This window comes from Capsicum annuum, chromosome 6 (assembly GCF_002878395.1).
Source record: "Capsicum annuum cultivar UCD-10X-F1 chromosome 6, UCD10Xv1.1, whole genome shotgun sequence".
Taxonomy (NCBI): Eukaryota; Viridiplantae; Streptophyta; class Magnoliopsida; order Solanales; family Solanaceae; genus Capsicum; species Capsicum annuum.
The window spans coordinates 90,391,860-90,411,109 of NC_061116.1; positions in this window are offsets into that span (position 1 = coordinate 90,391,860).

Sequence of the window (19,250 nt, forward strand, 5' to 3'; positions counted from 1 at the left end):
ATCATCTCCAAGAAATTAAATAGGAATCCAAAAATTCAAGGTTTCTTCATCTCATCATCAATCAAGGTATGTGGGGTTATGAACAAGGACAATCCTTTCATCCTTGTGCGCAAAACTAGTTTTATTTTACAAATTCATATGATTTTGAATGTTTATACATGAATTTTATATTAGGGTTCATACCCATTATATCTAATTGCAAGATTATAAGATTTCCAATGTTTTAGAAGTTGAATTGCATGTTTATTTTCATATTTTCATGATTATTGCAGTAATTTACAAATTTTGAGATGAATTATCATTTTTTCAATATCAAGCATGATTATTATGATGTTTTGACATGAGATTGAGGCATGAGTTATTATCCCAAGATTGATTATTATTATTTCAAGAAAGATAATGCTTAAAGTATCTTATGATGAGATTTATTATAGATTTACAGTAAAGCTTTGACCTTTTGGTCCTCAGATAAGAGTTGGAATTCACTTTACAGATTTCTACAGCTTAGAAAATTCAAAATAGCTTTATTTACAATTTAATTAGATAAGTACATAATTGGTTTCAGATAAACCCTTATGTTATTTTTAAAGTGAATTTCCAATAGAATGAGTGTAGCAAGTTAAAGGGAGTAGTATTTAGTACCAAGTGGAAAGTGTGGGTTTAGCGCATCCTACTTCTACAGAACTACATAGCCAACATAGGTACGGATTATTAGATTATTCCCACTTCTACGTGGATGAAAGTTACAGATGTAATCACTGAGCTCAGGTTATACTCCCTGGCAAGAGTATGAAACCACTTCCCATCATGAGGTTTTTCCCTTAGAGGAACGAGATGTCGCTCGCATGGTTTATGTCGATTAAGAGAACCTCCCTACTAGTAATAAAATATTTTAGAAAACCAAGTTTAAAGGCTCACAGTTTACTCAGATTATGCTTTACAGAAAGATAACAGTTACAGACTTCAGCTTTTAGATTTTAAATTTTAGAAGTGAGCTCTTTCTACACTTAGACAGTATGATTTACAGACAGAATACTAGTACAGCTTTCAAAACTAAATGTTATGACTTATTAGATTTGTAAAGTATGATTGATTTATTATTCATGATTTCAGTATTTTAGATATTCCACTTTATGTGAGTCATTTACATTTAGCAAGCATTGTTTTACAAATTATGATAATGAGATGATTTTTTACATATATATTCACCCCCATATACTCAGTACATCCTCAAAGTACTGATCCACATATACGTCTATGTGTTTCATTATCTCAAAATGTAGGTTCAGGTGCTCAGTATCAGTAGCGTGAGTAGTTCGAGCATCTCCATCTACATCCAATAGTTGGTGAGTCCTCATAGTTCGAGGACTTAGTCATTTAGATATTTTAGATAGTGAGTTTATATAATTCAGCATTATGTTCAGATAGTTCAAGTTAGTTGGGGGTTTGTCCTAGTAACTCCCTAGCTATTAATAGCAGAGGCTTGTCAAACTGCTAGTTTAGATTTGGATTATTCGGTATTGATGTTTCAGACATTATTTTCAGTTATTCTCAGTTATATTTAGTTAGTTTTCCACATTCAGTATAAATTTTATGTCGATATTTCCTTTATTATGAGATTCAAACAGAGTAACAGGTACACAGGGTTAGCTTAAGGCTACTCACAGTCTTGATATTTTATCAAACACTTGTAGGGCATAAGTTTGTACATACACTAGCATGTCATGATTGTACTATTTACTTCACATAGGCAATTTAGCAAACACTTGGGGAGCATGGATTATTTACATGATAACGGCCAACACATGAACATTACGATACATTAATCAATTTGTAAATTCAAGGTTTTATCAAAAAAATCACATATTCATCACACATGCTATTCAATTTTCATAAAACTTGCAATTAAATCATGTATTGAAACCTAACTAATATCATGAACATGAATTCAATCTAATTCAAACATGGAAATCATAAACTTGAGATCTTGTATGTTTAAAAAAGGTTATTGTACTTCATGGGTGAAAGGAACCCATGAATGAATACCTAACATACCTTGGAATGTTAATTCTTGAGGGTTCTTGGAGAAATTCTTGAGCTTGACCTTGATTTTTAAAACTAGGGTTTTTGCCTCTTTGAGAGAGAATGCTTTGATTTGGGGGAAATAATGAATAATGCTTCAACTAGGTTTATTTGCGTTGAATTTCGTGTTAAAGATAGATTGGAGTAAGGGAAAAGTACTTAAAAGCCCTTGGATTTAAAACTTGGAATTAGCTGAAAATCCTGATTTGATAGGCTGGCGCGATACGATGCTCTCGTGCCATGTCTCTGGAAAATGACAACTGAGAACTAGGAGCTTGGCGTGACGGTCTTAGAAACACCCCCAGGCCTTATCATTAAAAAACCAAAAAAGAAATCCAAACTTGTTGATTTTTCTACATCTATATGATCTACTAAAGTAGATCAGGGTTGGAAAGAAGGCTTTTACCTTATTTCAGGTGGGTTAGTGCGTATCTGTTAGGGCAGAGGTGGATAATGAAAAGACAAAAAGGAGTGTTCTAATGGTGAAAGAAGAAATTCTGACAATAATGGCGATAATGGAAACAAAGAATGCGGCAAGGCATCCCAATCCAAGAACCTAGTGGAATCGCGATGCCACTTTTGATTCTGAATTTCAGACTCATTTTGACGCAGTGGGATCGTGTTGGAACACTGGAAAAGGAAAATTCTGAACTGAGCCTATGGTGCGATCTGCCAAAATCACAGAGCAACACTAGAATTCGCCAATTTCCATTTGGCTGGCCTTCGCGATGCGCTGACATGTATTTTGGTACAGTGCTTTACAAAAATGGCTCTAACTCTTCACTCGGGTATCGTATTTGGGTGAATTTTATATCGTTGGAAAGCTGACTAAATTTCCTACGCATCGGTAAGCTCTGAATTGAAAAATATTGAGTATTTAGAAAAATTTATATACAATAACTCACATACTAAGAGTTAAAATGAGCTGTGGAAATACGAGGTATTACAATATCTCCCCTTTGGGAACATTCACCCTCGAATGAGACTGATTAAGCTAAGAAACACTAATAGACTGAGTTTACAAACTGAAGCATGGCTACTTGACTGAGCTACTGACAAACTAAGTTCATATACTGAGCATGCATATCTGATGCATGGAATACATGACTGAAGCTACTAATAAGCTGAATTTTCATACTGAACATGTATATTTAATGCATAAGTACATGTCTGAACTGATTCATGAATGCATTAATGAAAATTCAATGGTAACGAATACCAAAATTATAACTGTAACTGAACATAAAACTGACTAGAGCTAAGGAAGATTGTCACCTTAAGCTGAGAATACTAATGAACCTGAGATCATTTACTGAATATGCATGAATAGGAAAATAAGAACATGACTGAGTCTGAAATATGATACATGAACTAAATATCATAAACTAAATTAATTTATTAAATACATGTCATGACATGGTAATGATCACACGGCTGAGATTTGGAACAAAAGAGTCAACTTATGAGTACTCACTACTCCAAATGGGGTCTTGTTATGTGAAGAGAAACTGGAAGGCTTAGGACATAAAAGTTTAGGGGTTATAGTGCATCTCCCCCTTGGGACATTATGTCCCCTGAAGAATTCTGACTTGGCTGAAATACTGAGAAAAAGTTGAGATGATACACAGGGCACTTACGAACTGAATCATTACTGAATATCTAGGATTTGAAATTGAAGCATGATACATGAACTGGGCTGAACTTGTAACTACTAGGGTGTTGTATCTTGGAATAGTCATATTCACAAAACTTCAAATAGTACGACTGGTTGGAAAAATGGGGAAACCATACGAACTTTTCCACCTAACTGCTAAACTAAATTCCTGGCTTCACAAACTAACTCATACTAAAAACTTATACTCAAATAGAGCATTTCTTGACACTCTTTCCATAAAGTTCTACTGACTTTAGGGATCAAGGAAATCATGGCATTGTTTGAATAAGACATTTGGATAAGAAGCCATAAAATGGCTCCTATTCTGTAATGTAGAGCAAGGGCTACAAAACATCATCTAAGATAGAGTTACTATGCCTCGTGCACTAAAACTACTAAATTGCTATCCTAGCCACATTTCTCAACTATTCCCTCAACTGTAATTTCTACGTCAATACACATTTCACTTGGGGCTACTCAAAATATTTACTTGGGCACTGATAACTCTACCTACTGAGGTTTGAGCTGGACTGAATTCTCCCATTATGTTCAAGCCTACTCAAGTCTCTGAAATGCATTTAGCCACTTACACATCAACATGAAATTCAAGCCTATCTTCATAACTACAGCCTTATGTAAAACTAGCATGCAACAATCTTTTCTTAACATAAAACATTTACTCTCTCCCTTTTAAGCAACTTTTCATCACTACATCATTTAATAAGGAGAGTTCACTGAAGGTTAAAACATGAGGACCTGAAGCATGAATGTCACTATACCAAACTTAACACTTAACAGAGGCCTGAGGAATAGAACATCAACATCCTGGATTTTATTAAGAGATCTAAACTAAGGATATATATGACGAAATCTGAATTTAGTTGATCATTAGGAGTGTAGCATGAGTCATGGGAACTGTGCACGCTGTAAGGCATGAGTAATGAGCAGCATGACCTGAGTTTGAAGTTTCTGTATTCATGGAACATGATTGGTAACACTGAGGGAATTGGAACTCTTTCTACTAGAAACTATAAGCATACATGATTTTCATTAATGTGCATAAGTATGGGCTATTATCTTAGAGTTGATATGTAGGGCATGAGTAGATATTGTGATAACTGAAGTACAAAACATTTCACTGAGGTAAAGATGGGTTGGGCTTCAACCTCTCCCACTGCTTTTCTACGTATACTGACATTACTACTAGAATTTGAAAGTCTAACTTGGTTACTTATGTTACCATCTCCCCTTAGCTTAAACTCGTTATTCAAAGTCTGTGAATCACTTAATTAACTCTAAATTAAACTGAAACCACTTTACTCTAGAGCATGAGATATAACAATACTCGTAAACACTAAACTCATTCTGAAGGACTACTCTTAATAATGTAAGGTCCACTGCTAGTACTTCTTTTAGATACATGATTCTTAGCTTTCTATTGCCCCAACAATCATCACATAGCAACCTCAACACTGACTAACTTAGAATTATAAACTTTTGTTTCTCCTATTTCTATCTAGAGACTCAAACTTAAATCATCTAAAACTGAGGTACTACCTCTTCATTCAATGATTGGTCCATCAGGAAACTAAAACTAAATGACTCTATTACTGAACTCAACTGAAGGGATTTTCTGAAATACTATAATTGAGCAATTTTTGTATACTCATCTGGCTGGAATAGATTTACCTACTGAGGTAAGCATTAAGAAAGGTTGTATTAAGATTTCTAGTCTGATATAAAGTTGACTGCTATGCAAGGAGTTACAAAAGACAGGGAAGCTCCTGGATCTAATAAGGCATGAATATGTAAATGAAAGATCTGTAACATACCAGTGACCACATCAGGAGAACTTTCTTGATCTTGCTTGGACTTAAGTACATAAAGCCTATTTGGGCATTGCCCACTGGCGGCACTAGAAGTGGTACCTGCTAGTTCGGGCTACCAGACTGAGCTAAAGAATGATTGGACTGACCCTGTTAGTGCAAATTCCTTCCTGTATGAACCATTACTCTATACTCCTATATTCTGTGACCTGGCTTACCATATCAAAAACATATATCACTCCTATCTCTACACACACCTAGGTAATTTCTACCACATTCTTCACAAAGCGGATGGGTATGACCATTGCTCACACTACCCTAGGTTTTGGAGCCTGGTGCCTCATCTCGATTGCCATTCCTGAACTTTGGTATTGGCGCAATACCTGAGGATAAAGTTGGAACTAAGAAATTTTGACTAAACTAAGGATGGTTACCACCCTCTGAGCCTGGCTGAGAAAAACTAATGTTACTCGTTCTGGCTCTCTTATTTTCTCTCTCCTTTTTCTTAAGCTTCTTCTCCCTAATCTGTTAATCATGGACCATAAGCTTAGATATGTCCATCTCCTTAATCAACATTGTTGTTCTACACTCCTTAACCACACTATCTGATACCCTAAATATGAACTTGCTTATTTTAGACCTTCTGTCTGCTACTACATGGAGATCATACCTAGCTAACTGGATAAACTTAAGGGAATACTCTTTCACACTCATACTACCTTGCCTAATATTGATGAAATCTAACACCTTGGATTCTCTCAGCTCTAAGGGAAAGAATCTATCTAGAAAAGTGGTAGCAAACTCTTCCCACTTTATGCGCTCTGTATCTGTGCCCTTTTCTATCTTTCACTACTTAAACCATATATAAAATACATCTTATAGCTGATAGGCAGCTAACTCAACACTCTCACTAGAAGTTACTCCCATAATATCTGTGACTTTCTAGACCTGATCGAGGAACCCCTGCCAATCCTCTTCTGACTTAGATCCTGAGAATAGGAGAGGATTCATTTAGATGAAATCCTGAATCCTAGATACAGCAGTATTGGCCACTGGGTTGGCCTGAACAATTGTTGGCAGTTCATTTTGAGCTTTTATGGAATTGGCTAGAGTAGTGAATACAACTTTGAATTCTACATGGGAGACATGCTCATCTAGAGGATCTTCCTGAACGGGCTGAGGTGCTGACTGATTTCCAGTTCTTCTTTCATTAGTCTTTTTAGGAGGCATGTTCTGGAAGTGTAAGAAAGAAATGAATTAGACAGAGAGTTTAGCTTTAGCTCATGCTCACTCACACGACATAAATACTGAAAGAAGGGAAAATTTTCCTAAAACATCTCATAACCTCTTATCCATAAGTGTGATGAGCTACACACCCATGCATAAGACTCTACTTGATATGGATTTTAGACTCCCTAGGACTCTATTGAACCTTATGCTCTGATACTAAGTTTGTAATGCCCCGAGTCTATACCTCAAATGCTACACGATACTTATAACACCGAAGGACCACAAGCTAACCCATGACTAATATTTATTGTGAGCACTGAATAATAATACTGTAATAAATACAAAAAATAGGTTGAAATACCATAAGGTTCAAAACATCTGAAATACTAATAAAGTATAGTATTGAAATAATAATATGCAAAACTAAATACTGTCTGAAAGTCTAGTCTGAAAGCCTCTAATTGAACTATCTAAAAGTGGAGTTGATAGGACAATCCCCCAACTAACTCCATCTACTGAAATACTGCATCTATAGAAAAGTTGAAATAATAGAATTTCCTTAATAATAAGGACTCACTACTAACTTTGACACTCCTGGCTAAATTTGAATTTGTCTATGAGCGGTCAGGAACTTGAGCGTCTGAACCTATGATATGAGACATCATAGCGCAAAGAAAGAGTATGTGTCTGTACATGGAATGTACAGGTATACTAGATAAGGTAAGCCTGAATGAAAGGGTTCATATATATGAACAATAACTGACTGAATGATATAGAGTAACTAAACATGAGAGTACATAGATAACTGATATTGCTGAAAATACTGAGCATGCACTACTGTGCATATAAAGAAATATTGTGACTGAACTTTTCTAAAGCTAAGTCTTGAGTTCTATACTATTTTGTAACTGATACTGGCTCTAGGTAAACAGCTAGATTGTCGGGTATTAAATACCTGCAAGACATAACAATAATTACTTGTCCATAATTCATTCATAGAGACATTTTATCAAACACTTGTAGGGCATAAGTTTGTACATATACTAGCATGTCATGATTGCACTATTTACTTCACATGGGTAATTTAGCAAACACGTGGGGAGCATGAATTATTTACATAATAATGGCCAACACATGAACATTACAATACATTAATCGATTTGTAAATTCAAGAGTTTATCAAGATAATCACATATTCATCACACATGCTATTCAATTTTCATGAAACTTGCAATTAAATCATGGATTAAAACCTAACTAATATCATGAACATGAATTCAATCTAATTCAAACATAAAAATCATGAATCTGAGATCTTGTATATTTAAAAAGGGTTCTTAGACTTTATGGGTGAAAGAAACCCATGAATGAACACCTAACATACCTTGGACTGTTAATTCTTGAGGGTTCTTGGAGAAATTCTTGAGCTTGACCTTGATTTTTTAAACTAGATTTTTTCCTCTTTGAGAGAGAATGTTTTGATTTGGGGGGAAATTTAATGAATAATAGTGAAACTAGGTTTATTAGGGTTGAATTTCATATTAAAGGCTGACTGGGATAAGGGAAAAGTACTTAAAAGCCCTTGGAATTAAAACTCAAAATTAGTTGAAAATCCTGATTTGGCAGGCTAGCGCGACACGGAGCTATCGTGTCGTGTTTCAGGAAAATGACAACTGGGAACTGGAGGCTTGGAGCGACACAGTGGAATCGCAGTGCCCCTATTGATTCTGAATTTTGGACTCATCGCGATGCGGTGGGATCGTGTTGGAACACTGGAAAAGGATAATTCTTTACTGAGCCTATAGTGTAATGCACCAATATTGTGGAGCAGCACTAGAATTTACCAATTGCCATTTGACTGACCTCCACGATGCGCTGACATGTATTTTGGCACACTGCTTTACAAAAATGGCTCTAACTCTTCGCCCGGGTCTTGAATTTAGGAAAATTTTATATCATTGGAAAGTTGACTGAATTTCCTATGTGTTGGTAAGCTCTAAACTTAAAAATACTGAGTATTTAGAAAAAATTATATATAATAACTCACGTACTGAGAGTTAAAATGAGCTATGAAAATATGAGGTATTACAGTAGCACAGTGACAAGGAAAAGTATGTGTAATGATAAGGGGAAGTGTGTGAAAATGGAAAATTCAAAGACAATGAAAAATAGCATAATATGGTAGCATAGTTACAAGGAGAAGTGTGTGAAATAATAAGGGGAAGTGTGTTCAAATAGCAAATACAAAAGAAGTGACAAAGGGAAGTGTGAAAATGAAAAATACAAAGGCAACAAATCAATTGGGCATGATGACAGGGGGAAAAAATGCAAATGCACAAATTGAAGGTGCATGATAACAGGGGGAAGTTTTTGTTGCAAAATAACAACAAAGGACTAAGTACCTGTGTTGCATGATAGAGAAAGCATAATGATAGGGTGAACATTTATCTTCGGGTGGTAGTCACACTAATTAAATGTAATGAATGTTCACTAATGCTCAAAATTATATAATTTGGTTTGTCATCATCAAAATGAGGGAAAACTACTATATGTTGCTTTGATGATAAGCAGCAAAACTGCAAGGGACTAGGTCCCTGTATGTTAAAGTATTGTACAGCTAGCACATAGTATCTGTACAGTTTTGTCCTCTTGTGTAACAAACCTGCAAGTGTTATATTGTACTAACTTGGATCGCTGGTCCAATGGCATTTCATCTACAATCATCACCCATCTATAAAAGAAAAGAGATGCCTCTTCAATAATTGGTTTTTAAAAATTCTAAAGAGTGAAATGGGGCAGCAAAACCCAGTTCAAAACTACTCAAGTTCTTAACAGAGTATGTAAGCTTAAATTGAAATTGTTCTTGAGTGCTGATTTGTAAAAGAACTACTCATCTTATAAGAGTAGTGTTTTCTTTTGAGAGAGTTGCATAGGTAGAGTTATCTAAGCTTGCTACTAATTAGAGGTAATTAGCTGAGAAAATCCTTGATTGAGTTACCAACATAATCTTGTAGAAGAGTTACTACTAGCAAAAAGAGCCTAGAGGTAGGCTAAAATCTTACTATAATCAGGAGGTTGATTATAGTGGATTTGGAGCTCCTTGTGAAGGAAAGTTGTGGTTTTTCCCATTTTGGATTTCTATGCAAAAACCTTTACTTTTACTCTTCCTGCATTGCCTTGAATTTCTCAACATCTCATAATTGCACTACAATTTATTTCTTGTAATTGATCCTGAGGGACCTGGTCCCTCACTGTGTGGTGCAACCCCCAAGTGTTCAATAACATAGCTCGATAACTTTTATCTTTATGACCAAAGCTAGTTTTTCTATTAAGAACCTAAAATAGTGGTCGCAAGATAAGACATGTTTCTCTAGTTTTCTTAATTAGAAACCCCCTATGTGATAGTGTCAGTATTCTAATGATATCTCTTTATACAAAATGTATTTTGTGATGAATTTGGATTCTTTCTAACTCAAGACACACCTACAACTTTCATGAAGCCTTTAAATCTTGTTTTATCATTTACCTATTCTAAGATAAGCTATAAAGTTTGATTTTTTCATTTACCTATTCTAAACTATGTGACAACACTACACAGTGAAGTTGTCTAGATTTACGATTTTGAGGGTTTAGTGAAATTTGTGCAAACTAAGCTATATTTTTTAAACTAATCTTGATTTACATTAATATGCTAGATTTATTGGAAATTTAAGAGGTATTAAATTGTGTGTTAAGGTTGTATATACTCGTTTATAATCTGAAGAACTTGAAATAATAGTTTTGGTTATGATTGAACTTTTCAAGTTATGATTGTGTTACTTATATGTTAAAAGACTAGGGTTTGTGTATAAACTTGAAATTTTACTATTGTTAGCTGCTAGTGTATTTTAAATGTTCATTTTATTATAAGCTCCAGTTGTCTATTTGATCGAATACTTCATTTGATTCACACAATCACATGTACCTTTAATTCAATACCACTTCTGTCGTGTTAGGATAATGTAACCTTATGAGTTCTTGTTAATTTAATCATATAATTTTTGTACGTACTTAGAATGTGCAATTGTTCTTAATTGGAATCTGTCTGTGTGCTTCAATAGTTTCCATGCTAATTTATCCTTTGATTTGTTATCATGTAGTAAGCATTTATTATAGTCCAAACATCTTCTCTTCATTTGAGGAATTATGTGTCTTCATTCAAAACGCACACATTTGGAATGTCTAAATGTATTTTAAATAAACTATGTACCTAACATAACTACTTGCTCCCTTATTATACACCTTAATAGACCATTTATGCATGCCCTAAATTCTTCAATTCTCACATGTCTTCATGGCTCATTTGTGTAAATTCATTGTGTCCAATAAATTTCATTGAGTCCTATATGTTTCTAAGTATCACATTGAAGTCTCTTTTTACTTCATATATCATTATTTGTGCCTCGAGTATTTTTTTCACATGTCTACATCATATGTCTATAGTTCCAAAAGATAAAAGAATTATGACTAAAAATTAATGATCTCAGAAGTTAAATAAATTAAGTAACACAAATATGTTTATATAGGTGGCAGCTCAGGGGTTTGATACCTAGAATGGGACTATCCCAGTTAATGTATTTATGGATAGCAGTTCAGGGATTATGATACCTATCATGGGTCAATTCCAATTGATGGTTTTTAGGGCCATCTTCTTCTACCACTGATCAGTTGGTCATTGTGGAACATGCTACAAAGTTTATAAAATAAAGAAATACAAAGTAAGTAAAGAACATAATGTACATGATTTCACAATTATAAGAAAAGGTGGTCTTCTATCCTTATCCAAATACTTATCTATTGATACTTGATTTTATTTGACCTTTTATATGTCACTTTTAGCTTATATATTCAGCACATTCATTCATACTAATGTTCTCATTACCTGGGGGCACTGTATTCATGTCTGCATTTAATTAGGTAGAAAGGATTCCTTGTTCCATATGATCGAGTTCAGTTGATGGTTAGTATGCTTCATTCTTTTTGGAGCTGCCGAGTCTAGAGTTTACTTTAGCTTGAATAATTAATGAATACTATAGGTCCTGTCCTGACTAGTGATTAGCGATTTCTCATCATAGATGCTTGTAGACAGTTGTTGTGGGTCAAGTGTCAGTTGTAGTCCAATTGTCCTTGTATTATTCTTTTGTTGTATTTGTGTTTATCTCATTTTTTTCAAATATAATTTTGTCATGACTCAAACCAGGGTCTAGCCTTGACGAGTTTCTCAAGAATGCTGAGGACCAGAGACCACCCTCTTTGCCTAGTCAAGCAGAACACAGCACACCTAGAAGCGGATGAATTTTAAAAATATATCAAGATAAAATAATCAATAATAAGATTGTGCCAAGAATCCATAATGCCAAATCCCAATCCACATTAATCACTAAGCATCTAACAAGTCTAAACCAAACTAATATCGAGATATGACCCCGATGATAGCCAAAACAAGTCCAAATAAAAGTCTATGTTAAACTATGAATCAAGAAGTAATGGCCTTCTAAATGAAAGAAGCTGTAACACCCCGAGATTTTTGGTCTTTGAAAATTTCTAAAATTTTATCCTCACTGCCTAGACTACGACTTCCTCTATGAGTCATAGGGAGTCTTGATGGGTCTTATGGACCCAATTGCAGCCTAGCCAGTATGTTGGCCTGGAGTTTCTGCCCTAACTACAACTTAGAAACTACTAGTCATAGGGTATTGTAATAAGTTGTATGGTGTCTTTCGTAACCAAACTAGTGTGATGACCAAATTTTTTCTGCTTTGACAACGACTGGGTCAAGTGATTCATAATGATTGAGTATAAATCATTTGGTATGACTTGTAGCCAAGTAAATGTTTGGTATCCTAGACATTGTCCATCCTATGACTGGATGATAAGAGTCGTAGGGTGACCCTATGAGTCATAAGGTCACCCATAACGACTGACGGTGATTTTTTAGTCTTTTTATTAAGGAATTCTGGTCAATTCCATTTTTCCTTACTTAGACCTCATGACCATAAAGCACTTTAAGGGGTTATTTCTCATTCATAACTCAATCAAAAACACTCTCAAACTCTCTACATTCTTTCAAGCAAGATACTTAGGGTTCCAAGAAGTTCATCAATTAGAGCTTTCAAGGGAAAATTCCCTCCATAACTCTTGATATTTCAGGTATGTTACTCTTCCCCAATTATTACTTTATGAAAAGTATATATTTAAATAGTTTAATTGGATAGTTTTGAATATGGGTTTTTAAAACACCCTAGGTTCTGGTTCTTAGAAATATTTCTACATTTAACCCTTTTGGACATTTTACGACTTGAGGGAACTTGTCATATGATGTGGATATGGTTTAGGGACCCTGTCGTATATTACTCAATATGGTTTTGGTTAGTTTCTATCCAAGGTACGAGTGAACATCATAAGGGTCATAAGGATATGGTACGATTGGTATAGTCCAATTCATATATTATCCAGTGTCCAACCCCTTTGATTCTGTCTTGGATAAAGTTTGAGGGTACTAGTCATATAGTATGGATATGACTTAGGCAATAAGAGTCATATGGTGGACAAGGGGTGATGTCCAACATTCTTTCTAGGGTATGAGTGGTGGGTACCACTCGTATATTGTGGGTACAATTTGGATGATATGGTCGTACCCTCCTACGGTGATTTTTATATTTTAAGTTGAGGGTATTCTAGACATTTTCCCTCTTAAATTCTTTCAACCCCACAACTTAAAACACTATTGGGACTTTATTTATCCTATTATTCTCAATCAAAAACACTTTAAACACTGTCAAATCTTTCTTAAGTCTCTTGATTCAAAAAAAGCTAAGGTTTTCTTCAAGGTGGTCAAATAGGGCTTTCAAAGGGTGTTTTTTCTTTACCTTCATTGGTATCTAAGGCATGGTAATCCTCTCTCAATGTTAGTTCAACTAATATTCATGTTTTAATGAATAGTTTTCATGATTTAATCATGGGTATTGTTTGATTTTGAAATATTTGTTGGGGGTTTTGGATGTAAATGGTTGGATAATGTTTTCCCATGCTTTACTTAAGGTTTTTCAAATTATAATATTGGTTTGAACATAGTGGAATGCATGGTAATGGTAAATAGGTTTAGAGGTACTACGAATTCCCCAAAATGATTAGTTTTGGTCTTGGAAACTATATGCCCTCAACATGTTTGTTAATATACCTATGAGAATGGTTTTTTCACATAGTTTATCTTTTATTGAACTCTTTGCGTTGTATAATTTGGTAATGGAACCTAAATTGGTTTAAAGAGTTTTAAATGATTTGGTAAGACCTTGGTGTCTATGATTTTCGTTTAATTGGAAATCATATGGGGTACATAGGAATCCCCTAAGACTTTTCTAATGACATTGCTTGCAAGCTATAGTTGGTATAACGATACCACTTCATAATGTCTTGGTAACTAACTCTAGAATTATTGGTTTGGTTATGTACTAAAGGTTTTAATTGGGCAATAATGGCGGGTTGTGATAGCTAACCGTGAAGGCATGAGTCTAATAGACGGACATTGGAAACTCAAGTTTTCCGACATAAAGGTTGGTCATGGTGACCATATATTTTTAGGATACATATGAATCCCCTAAGTTTATACTTGTGTATATGTATCATAGAGGGAAAAGGGTGCACGAGAATCCTCTACCCAAATGATATCTCTAGTTTGTTCGGCTACACGCAATAAGGCCCGCTCAGGGTGTAACTCTAAACTCATATTGCCCATGGGTGGTTTTAGGATGGTCACGCTACACAACCCAGGTTAAGGTTTTAAATAAATGATAAACTCAATTCCCTTTCCCCGGATGGATTATTTATATATATATATATATATATATATATATATATAAAGTGTGTGTGTTTGCATATGGCTATTTACTTAGTTTTAAAGGTTGGTATTATTTTATCCTTACTCTTGAGTACACGCTAGTGTTCACTCATTATCCCGTCTTCGAGCATTGTATCCCCACACGATGCAGGGACCGACCATACTACTAGTCCTGGTCAGTGATTAGATTTGAGGAACGCTTGGTGTTTGATTGAAGTGGTGAGATTACATACTTCAAAAGGCTCCATTTTATGTTATGGTCTTTTCTACATACTTTTTTTGTTTCATTGACTTTGGTTTTGGCCATAGCCGGGGGTATGTACTGATCAAAAGTTGTTTTGATTTTAATTAGAGGCTTTGTGAGACTACTTTGGGTTGGCATGGGCGGTGTCATTATTGGTGTCACCCTTAGCATTGGTACTGGTATTGGGTCTGACATTATTTGACTATATTTGATTTATGATTATTCCACCTTGTTATGTTATATAATTAAAAATTATTTGACATATGGTACAGGGAGATTATGGTGGGGTAATAGGGGTGGTCTCCGGTCTTGATTAGACTTAAGGTACCCTACACGACTAAGTCCTAGTTTGGGTTGAGTCAAATTGGTATCAGAGCCCTAGGTTCAAGATCACTTAGGATTTCACAAAGTCGTGTCTAGTAAAGTCACTTTTAAGGGTATGTAGCGCACCACACTCATAAGAGAGAGGCTACAAGACATTTAGGAATTTTTCTCTTTTTTGTGTCCTAGTTTCAAGCTATAGAGTCTAAAGTCAAAAATTCTCCTCTAATTTCTATTTGTTTACTTTTCAAATCATGCCTCCTTGATAATCTGAAGCTTACAAAAACTTCTCTCTCCCAACTGAGGACAATGCTGGTAGGACCCATTCTACTTATAAGGTCCATACCTAGTTTAGAGGCCCAGTTTTGGATTGTTCTAGAGTTCCATCGATTCTCTCTAGACCTTCTCAGACTCTTCAATCTAGAAGTGATGAACGCTGAGATTTGTTAGTCCATTCAATATTGGCACAGTTGGTAGCTACTTAGTCTAAGAGTGGTGTTCTTGTTACTCCATCTTATGAGGCCATAAGGGTTAGCCAATTCATGAGTTTGAACCCTCTAACCATTATGAGTATTAAGGTTGAAGAGGATCCCTAAGGTTTTCTATATTAGATAGAAAAGATCTTTTATGTTATGCTTGCCACGAATGTGGAGGGCATAGATTTTTCCACCTACTAGCTAAAAGATCTGGCATACCAATGGTATGAGGAATAGGATTAGGAAAGGGGTGATAAAGATGAGTCATCTCTGTGGTAGGATTTCTCCAATACTTTTTTGGACTGCTTTTTTTCTTAGGAGTTGAGGAAAGGGAAAGCGAAAGAGTTTGTTAATCTGACGTAAGGTAAGATATATGTCAAGGAGTATGCCTTAAAGTTTCACCAGTTATTTCAGTATGCTCCAAAGATGGTTTCTAGTATGAGGGCCCAAATAAGAAAATTTTTCTTTGAGATTATCTCATGATTTAGTCCTTGAGAGTAAGGTTGACTTGTTAATTAAGTACATAAATATCTCTAGGTTAGTTGTGTACATACAGCAGGTGGAAGAAAAGAAGAAGAAGGAGAATAAGAAGAAGAAGAAGAAGAAGCAGGCTAAAATACAAAAGAGATAGGGAAAGAAGTTTAAGCTCTTTGAGCAGAGTGGTGGCCAATAGCAGAGTGGCACGGATGGTGAAAAGTCGCCCAATAATAAGTGGGGCAATTTTAGATCTTACTCAACGGCTAGTTCCCCTTACCTAACGCCATCAGGTGATAGGTGTTTCTATGGTAGCGACAACTTTGAGGCACAGGGTGTCCAATCTCAAGCTAGTAGGTCCTAGTTAAATCCATCATATCCTTCTTATAGGTTTTGTGGTAGATTGCATTGGGGTTTCTGTGATGAGGAGAGGGACAAGTGCTTCAACTATGCTTAGCCAAGCCATATGCTTAGCAACTGTCCTATTGGAAAGGTTGCTTCAAGGAAAACAAGGTTCCATTTCCTTCGTCATTATCTCTGGCCCCAAATAGTGCACCATCTAGTTCTAGCACTGGTCAAAATCATCTTTATGCTCTCACTACCTGACAGGAGTCTGAGGCATCATATTATGTTATGATTGGTACGTTGAAACTCTTTTCCTATGATGTGTATTACTTACTTGATCTAATATTCTCTCCCTCTTATTGACCCCATTTGGGGTTATGCATTTTAGTTTTGATTTGGAGTGTGTTTTGGACCTTTTTTCTATTTCTACCCCAGTAGGTGACTATGTGATTGCTAGAAGAGTCTATAGGGGGTGTGGTATTTGTTGGTAGTAAAGAAACTTTGGTGGATTTTTTTGAATTAGATATAGTGGATTTCAATATTATATTAGGGATGGATTGGTTGCACTCGTGCTATGCTTCTCTAGACTGTCGAACCCATAAGGCTATCTTAAAATTCCCTGATGAGTCGATTATTGAGTGGGAGGGTGTTTCCCTAGATCCTAATGGGAAGTTCATATCTTATCTTAGAGCTTAGAGATTAATTTGCAAGGGGTGTCTATATCATCTAGTTTGGGTTAAAGATTCTAACTCGGATGGTCCTTCTTTGTATTTTTTCCTCGTGGTGAATGAGTTTCCTAAGGTCTCTCTTGATGTCTTTCTTGGTGTGTTCCTCCTGATAGAGAGATTGAGTTTGGGATTGATCTTTTTTTGGACACACGTCCAATTTCTATTCCTCCATATATAATGGCTCCATCTGAGTTGGAGAAGCTTAAGAAGCAACTCAAAGATCTGTTAGATAAAGGTTTCATTCATCTTAGTATGTCCCCGAGGTGTGGAACGGCATTATTTATGTGTAAGAAGGAAGGTTCCCTTCGGATGTATATTAATTATCGGCAGTTGAGCAAGGTGATGAAAAATGATAAGTATCCTCTTCCAAGGATAGATGATTTGTTTGATCAGCTGCAAGGTGTTAAGTTTTTCTCCAAAATTGATCTTCGATTCAGGTATCTATAACATTCAAGGTTTTTGACCCTTAAAAAATTTTCTTGGATTTCTAGTTTCTGGATAAGTTACGACTAGGAAAAAATAAGTCGTACACTAGGGTACTAGTGGTATAGGTTGGTCATATGGGTTGGATTTGGTTTCTGAAATGGATACAACTTAAGTGGTACGATTCGTATTAGTGGATCTTAAGTAGGGAAAGATGGTTGTCATGGAATATGCCTTGAATTTTCATCAGCTATCAAGGTATGCTCCGAACTTGGTGTCAAATATAAGGGTAACGATAAGAAAGTTCACTTATGGGATATCTCATGATTTAATCCTTGAAAGCAAGACTACTTTACTAATTAAGGATATTGATATTTTAAGGTTGGTGGTTCATATGCAGCAGGTGGAGAATGAAAGAGGAAATAGGCAGAGTTTGGGGAAACGTAGGGTAAGAAGTTTAGGTCTTCTAAAAAAGGTGGTGGGAAACAACAAAGTGGTTGGGATGGCACTAAGTGGCCAAAGAAGAAGTAGGGAAGTTCTGGATCCTTTTCTTATATAAGTGATCCTTACCTAAAATAGTCGGTTGATAGTTGTTAACTAGGTGGTGATAATTTCCAGGCACAGGGTTCCCAATCTCAGGCGAGTGGGGCTCAGTAGACTTCTTCATACTCTCTTTTCTAATTTTGTGGTCATCTTTATTAGAGTTTTTACAATAAAGGGAGGGATAGGTATTTTAAAAGTGGTCAGTCAGGCCATATGCTCAGGAATTATCCTTGTGGTAAGGGTGCTTTGAGAGCGGCCAAAGCTCTGGTTACTTTATCTTCTGCTCTTGCACCTAGTGGTGCTGCTTTTATATCTTCTCCTATTTCTAGTACTGGAACTGGTCGGAATACATTATATATTCTTACATCTCGATAGGAATTTGAGGCATCACCTGATAATGTGACTGGTACATTATAACTCTTTTCTCGTGACGTGTACTGTCTGCTTGATTTGGGGTCCACTCTTTCTTATGTGACCCTATTTGTGGATTTGTGTTTTGGTTTTAATCCTAAGGTTATTTTGGATCCATTTTCTATTTTTACCCCAGAAGGTAACTCGGTTATTTTTAATAGAGTCTATAGAGAGTGTGTAGTATCTGTTGGTAATATGGATACTTTGGTGGATTTATTTGAATTGGATATAGTGGATTTCGATGTTAGTCTGGGTATCAATTAGTTATAGTCTTGTTATGGATCCTTAGATTGTCAAACCCATAAGGTTGTTTTTAGGTTCCCTGGTGAACCGGTTATAGAGTGGGAGGGTGGTTCCCTAGCTCCAAGGGGGGAAGTTTATTTATTATCTTAGAGCTCAGAGATTTATCTCTAATGGTTGTCTTTACCACTTGGTTTGGGTTAAAAATTATAACTCAGAAGGTTCTTCTTCTAATTTGGTTCCGGTGGTAAGTAAGTTTCCTGATGTCTTTTTGAATGATCTTCCTAGTGTTCCTCCGGATAGGGAGATTGAGTTTGGTATTGTTTTAGTTCTAGACACTGATCCAATAACTATTTATTTTTATAGAATGGCTCCGG